The following is a 6,880-nucleotide window of genomic DNA, read 5'->3' as shown; positions in this document are numbered from 1 at the left end:
TGAAATTAAATAAATCCAGGATTCAGGCCATGGAACCCAGGGTAATTCATTGTTAGATATATGAATACAAATGTAAAACACTTTTTAAAGAAATGCAGACAGATGTAAATAATTGGAGAAATAGGACTTGTCCATTGTTAGACCACAAGTAGGCTTTGGTAGAGAGAGCTATTTTTCCAGTAAGAAGTTGGAGCACCAGAAGAGCAAAGAATGAGATGGATGACCAAAAAAATCTTGCACACAAGCATTACAATCAATAAACAAGAATAAGGAATGGGAGCACATAGGTTTCCTTTTTATAAAATGAATCAGACCTTCCCCTTATTCACCACTGGCTGATGTATACAAGGGAATGAAGCAATGAAGAACTGAATTTTGAAGAAATGCCTCAAATGATGAGCAGATGGCACCCCAGAGGACCTGGGGAGATGTGATGGAATTCCAGTCAGCCACAAAAGGCAGTTGGGCAAAAAAACAAGAGTTCTTGTCTTGGTCCCCTTGGAGCTGGGAGGGAGAACTACCTTTGACTGTGCACTTACCCAAAATCTATAAATCCTTTTGTCTGAGCAAAAAGAAGATCTCATCTCTCAAAGGGTGGCAATCTTTAGGATAAAGACTCCTTTTCCCCTTAGGGGAATCCAGAGCTTATTTCTGAAGAAGATTCCTTAGTTCAAAACCTCAGAATCTATATAGGGTTTTCCTTGGGGATATCCTCTTCCCCTTGTCCTTCATTACCCTTTTAACCCTTTATCTCTAAATAAATTAGACATCTTGATTTGTAATAGAACTTGAATCAGATTCTATGTGATAGGAGGGGAACTTCAAAAACTCATCATTTCATGAAAGGAGACTGAGGGAAAATCTGACTAACCCTTTAATCTAGTCAGACTGACTCCATTGGTAAACAGTTCAACTTCGGGGGAGGGGAGGACGGAAATGTCACTTTATATTTATTCCCACAATTCATTAAACTTTGGGCTTCTCCTTCAAAGTCTCCCTCGCTAATACACTGGTTACTAAAGAGCTATAATCTAGTCATAAGAGCCAGCTTTTAATTCACATTAAAGTAAAACAACTTCCCCTGTAGCCTATAAAAAGGAGGCTTCTCTGCTGAAATAGATGTGGAAAAAGGGAGCTTAAGCAAAGAAGTCAATTTTCTTTTTACTTCATTATACAGGCTTGTGAGAGGAGTCCACCATCTTGTTAGGACCTGTTCCTCACTAGGAATATGGTGAGGTGACGGTCATGTGGCCTTCTGAAGCTTTGGAAACCCATAAACAGAACAAAGATTGCTTAATAAAGTAGAAAACAGCCCAGCTTCCTCTCACTCCCAGGGCATCATCTTCTAAAGAAGACACACAACCCTATGGAAACACCCCAATTACAGAAAGAATGGTGATGGTAGTGGATTTCCATCTTTGGTTATGGAGGACAATAATGGAAGGGCATCCTCTTTTTCCTTCCAAATTCCCCACCTCCATCTATTTTGGTAGAGCTTAAAAAAAAAAAACAACCTAAACAACTAGGTTTATTTTCTTTCTGTCATGGGCATTTTACCCCCAGAAACTCAGGCAAACTATTATCAGGGAAATTCCTTTGCTCCCTTATACCCTCTGACTCCCAAACCAAAATATCTGACCCTGAGAGGATTATCCTCCTTTGATTGTCCCATTGATTTGAGATGGACAAAGAGACAAATCTCATCCATCTAATCTTCCAAATCATGAGAACCACCCCCATGCCTTCAGGGAAACGTCCTCCCCAACCCTTTGCCCCAGAGTCAGGTCCTCATTGCTGCAAAAGAATGTAAAAACCACAGAACTGAGGCATTCTGGGAGCAAACTCCCAGGTTTCTCCACTCATGCTGTCTTGCTTGCCAAAAATTCAATGCTACTAATAAATCTCTTTACTTCTAAGTTAAGTTTTGGAGGCTTGAATTCTTGCAAAAGGTATCCTTCCTGAACCCCAGGGGTACACCTCTGTACCCCAAAACATCCACTGGCATTGGTGATATTTCATAAACCTTATTCTCTTTTTATAAATAGTTCATTATCCCTGTTACTTTAGGTAGCTGTGTAGCAATGGGTAAATAGTTCCATAGCAACAATATTATAAATAGAAGACATGTTCCTGGAAATGAACATTACAATGATAAAAGCTTAATAATCTTCTTTTTCCAGAGACTAGAAAGAATTCTGGACTGAGCAAGGTGTGAAGAAACATAATGTTATTATGTGAACTTGCTCTCCAGATGATACCTTAATGGGCCCCTTGTGCCAAGAACTAAAACTGACATGCCCTTTGTTATGAGGTTTCATAAAGATATGTTATCCCAAGTTTTCACAAGGATATGTTATCTCTAGACTTCAAGTTTCACAAGGATATATTATCTCAGGGTTCATTGACCTAACCTAGGTCAGCATGACCATATGTTAAACATCTGGGTACCAAATACTAAGATTAAGGTGTCTTCCCTTTTGGCACCTGGGTTCCAGGACAACCCCCACCCCAGGAATCCCTCTGCACTCCCTCTACCCTAAAAGTGTATAAAAAGCCTGCAAGCCTGAGACCCAGGGCCAGCAATTTTTGTGCTGTGCCCCAAGCTAAAGTTTGGTTAATAAAAGTACCTTTTGTGGATTGCATTACCTTGTGTGTGTGTGTGTGTGTGTGTCCTCCATGGAATCTGAACCAGAACCGGACAGAACAGGTGTACTGATCTAGATTGTCTTTAGGTTTGTGGCAGCAGAATAAGGAAGGAAATAAACATTTTAAAGGAACCCATTTAATTGTTAAGGAAACAGGTAGAATTTAGGTAAATTGTCCTGGGTCACACACCTAGTAAAACTCTGAGGAGAAATTTTTCTAGGCTCAGAATTCCTATCTACTGTGCTAACTGGAGATGCCTATTTATTGTTAATTGAAAAAAATACAGGACTATTAAGTAGTCAGAAAAAACACTCTTTGATGAAGTAAAAGGAGTTTAGCACTAAAATTAGGTCTCCTTGAAGAGTTGTGTGCTATCAACCCACACAGAGTCTGGCAGTTCAGGTCACCAAATTCCTGAAAGTGCCACCACCCTTTGGAGTAGATGACTACTCCAAAGAGCTATTAAAGTGGGAAGCTTACTATCTTTCTAGGAGAACATGGGTTCTGAGGAAAGGAAAAGGAGGAGTCCCAGACAGGAATAATAGTGAGAGGCTGATGTTTTACAATGGACACAAAAAGAAAAGATCTAGCCTAGAGCTGGGCTACCTAGGACTTTGGCCTAAGGAGAGAAACCATTGGGAGAAAAGAGATACTCAACACCTGAGAGGATTATCCCTCCCCACTTAAACTACTTTAAGTTCTATTGTAAGTCTGACACTCATGAAGCTGGACTTTCCCTCAGGTAGAAACTCATGTGACAAGGTCAAACTAGAGGCTTTCACCTTCAAGCTAACTAAACTGGGGGTCATCGAATCTAACTAGGCTACAAGTTTGGGAGCTTCTAGATTCCTCATTGACATTATGTTGGAAGGTGATAGAAAAATTATCTGTGAAGAAATATAGTTTCTGACTAGGAGTTAGAAAAACCTGAATTCAAATCAAGCTGTTATGCTGAGCTGTCCTAGAGGGATGGTAGATGTTACAAGTCAAAATTTCACGTAGATCTTTCCATGTTTTTCCAAAATTAATTTGTTTGTCATTTCTTACATTGTAGTAGTATTCCATCATATTAGTGCCAAAATTTGTTTAGTCATTCTCCAATTTATGGGCATCCCTTCAGTTTCTAGTTCTTTGCCACCACAAAGACAGCTGGTATAAATATTTTAGAATGTTTAATTTCTTTACTTGATCACTTTGGAAAATAAAACTAATAATGGTAATACTGAATCAAAGGATACACAATTTTATAACTCTTTGAGAATAATTCCATATTACTCTCCAAAATGGTTGGATTAATTCTGTTGTACCAACAGAATATTGGTTGTCAAAAACAACAGTTTTGGGGGCAGCTGGGTAGCTCAGTGGATTGAGAGCTAGGCCTAGAGATGGGAGGTTCTAGGTTCAAATCTGGCCTCAGACACTTCCCAGTTGTGTGACCCTGGGCAAGTCACTTGACCCCCATTGCCTAGCCCATACCACTCTTCTGCCTTGGAGCCAATACACAGTATTGACTCTAAGATGGAAGGTAAGGGTTATTTAAAAACAAACAAACAAAAAAAGTTTTTCTCAGATATGTTTCATGCTGCAATAGGTAAGAGGGCTAGAATTACTGTTGAGAACTGAGTTCAAATTCTACCTCAGACACAACCTTTCATAACTTCAGTTTCCTCATCTATAAAATGGGTATAATAGGGAATAGCTAGGTAGCTCAGTGGATTGAGAGCTAGGGCTAAAGACAGGAGGGCCTTGGTTCAAATGTAGCCTCAGACACTCCCTTGCTGTGTGACCTTTGGCAAGTTACTGAAATAAAAATCCTTCTTAGATGGATGAGAAATGATAAAACCCACCTAGGAACCCCCCCAGGGCCAGTAAAGCACAACTCTTGAATTTATTTTCAAAAAAAATAAGTTTATTAAGGGTAGGAAAATGATAAATACAAGTCTTAATTCTATACAACTCTTCCCACCAATCTATGCTCCCCCTCTCTGGGTTCGCTCTTTTGATCTTCTCAAGCCCTTCTTATAGCTCCCTACTCTTTTCTTTTTAAACCTTACCTCCCAACTTGGAATCAATACTGGGTATTGGTTCTAAGGCAGAAGAGCAGTAAGGGCTAGGCAATAGGGGTTAAGTGACTTCTCCAGGGTCACACACCTGGGAAGTCTCTGAGGCCAGATTTGAACCTAGGCCTGGCTCTCAATCCACTCAGCTACTGTAAGGATAATTTTAGCATTGTGACTTAAAAATCTAAATTAATTGGTCACCAGGGAAAATCCCAAATAATAAAATACCCAAGTCAACTGGAAATTATGGTGATTTTAATAAATATATAGAGAAGGAATTCCCTCTTTGCTTATTATGTCAAATAGTCTGTATAGTATTAGGATTAACTGTTCTCTGAATGTTTGATAGAATTCACTAGTGAATCCATCAGGCCCTGGGAATTTTTTCTTAGGAAGTTCTTTGATGGCTTGTTGGATTTCATTTTCTGATATGGGATTATTTAAGAATTCTATTTCTTCTTCTGTTCGTCTATGCAGTTTGTATTTTTGTATATATTCATCCATATCACTTAAATTGGTGTATTTATTGCCATATAATTGGGCAAAGTAATTTCTAATGATTGCCTTAATTTCCTCTTCATCTGAGGTGCTGTCCCCCTTTTCATTTTTGATGCTGTTAATTTGCTTTTCTTCCTTCCTTTTTTTAATTAGATTGACCAGTACTTTGTCTATTTTGTTTGTTTTTACAAAGTACCAGCTTCTAGTCTTATTTATTAAATCAATAGTTCTATCGCTTTTGATTTTATTAATTTCTCCCTTAATTTTTAGGATATTCTAGATTGGTTTTCTGCTGGGGGGTTTTAATTTGATCGCTTTCGAGTTTTTTTATTTGCATTTCCAATTGATTGATCTCTGCTCTCCCTAGTTTGTTAATATATGCACTCAGGGAAATAAATTTACCTCTGATTACCGCTTTGGCTGCATCCCAAAAGGTTTGAAAGGATGTCTCGCCATTGTCATTTTCATCGATGAAATTATTGTTTCTATGATTTCTTCTCTAACTAAACGATTTTGGAGTGTCATATTGTTTAATTTCCAGTTAGTTTTTTATTTGGTTTTCCATGTACCATTACTGATCATTGTTGTTACTGCCTTGTGATCTGAGAAGGCTGCATTTATTAGTTCTGCTTTTCTGCATTTGTGTGCGATGTTTCTGTGACCTAATGTATGGTCAATTTTTGTGAATGTGCCATGTGGTGCTGAGAAGAAGGTGTATTCCTTTTTATCCCTATTTATTTTTCTCCATATGTCTATTAATTCTAATTTTTCTAAGATTTCATTCACTTCTTTTACCTCTTTCTTATTTATTTTTTATTTGATTTATCTAAATTTGATAATGGTTGGTTTAAGTCTCCCACTAATATGGTTTTACTGTCTATTTCTTCCTTCAATTCTCCATTAGAAATTTGGGTGCTATATTATTTGGTGCATACATGTTGATTAGTGATATTTCCTCATTATCTAAAGTCCTTTTTAACAAAATATAATTACCTTCCCTATCCCTTTTGATCAGGTCTATTTTTGCTTTGGCTTTGTCAGATATCATGATTACCACTCCTGCCTTCTTTCTGTCAGTTGAGGCCCAGAAGGTCTTACTCCATCCTTTAATTCTGACCTTGTGGGTGTCAACCCGCCTCATGTGTGTTTCTTGAAGACAACATATGGTAGGGTTTGGGATTCTAATCCATTCTGCTATTCGTCTACGTTTTATGGGTGAGTTCATCCCATTCACGTTCAATGTTATGACTGTCATTTGTGGACTCCCTGGCATTTTGATAACCTTCCCTAATTCTAACCCTTTCTTCTTCAGCTCTACCTTTTAGTCCAGTGATTTACTTTAAATTAGTCCCCCTTATCCCCTCCCTTGATATGTTTCCCTTTTTAGTCCCTCCCCTTTTGTTCCCTCCCCTCCCCCCTCTGTTTCCCTCCCTTTTTGTTTTCCCTCTCCCCCTCCCCCCTTGGTTTTCCCTTCTCCCTACCCTTATTGGGTAAGATAGAATTCAAGATCCCAATGGATCTGGATGTTCTTCCCTCTCAGAGTTGATTTCCCTGAGAGTAAGGTTTAAGTAAAAACTCTCTTCCTCTCCTTCTTATAAGAGTTTTCTTCCCCTCCCCTTCCCGTGTGAATCTTTCTATGAGAAAGATTATTCTATTTGGTCTTTCTTTTCCCCCTA

Source organism: Monodelphis domestica, chromosome 6, assembly GCF_027887165.1.
Source record: "Monodelphis domestica isolate mMonDom1 chromosome 6, mMonDom1.pri, whole genome shotgun sequence".
Taxonomy (NCBI): domain Eukaryota; kingdom Metazoa; phylum Chordata; class Mammalia; order Didelphimorphia; family Didelphidae; genus Monodelphis; species Monodelphis domestica.
This window is presented reverse-complemented; position numbering follows the sequence as displayed.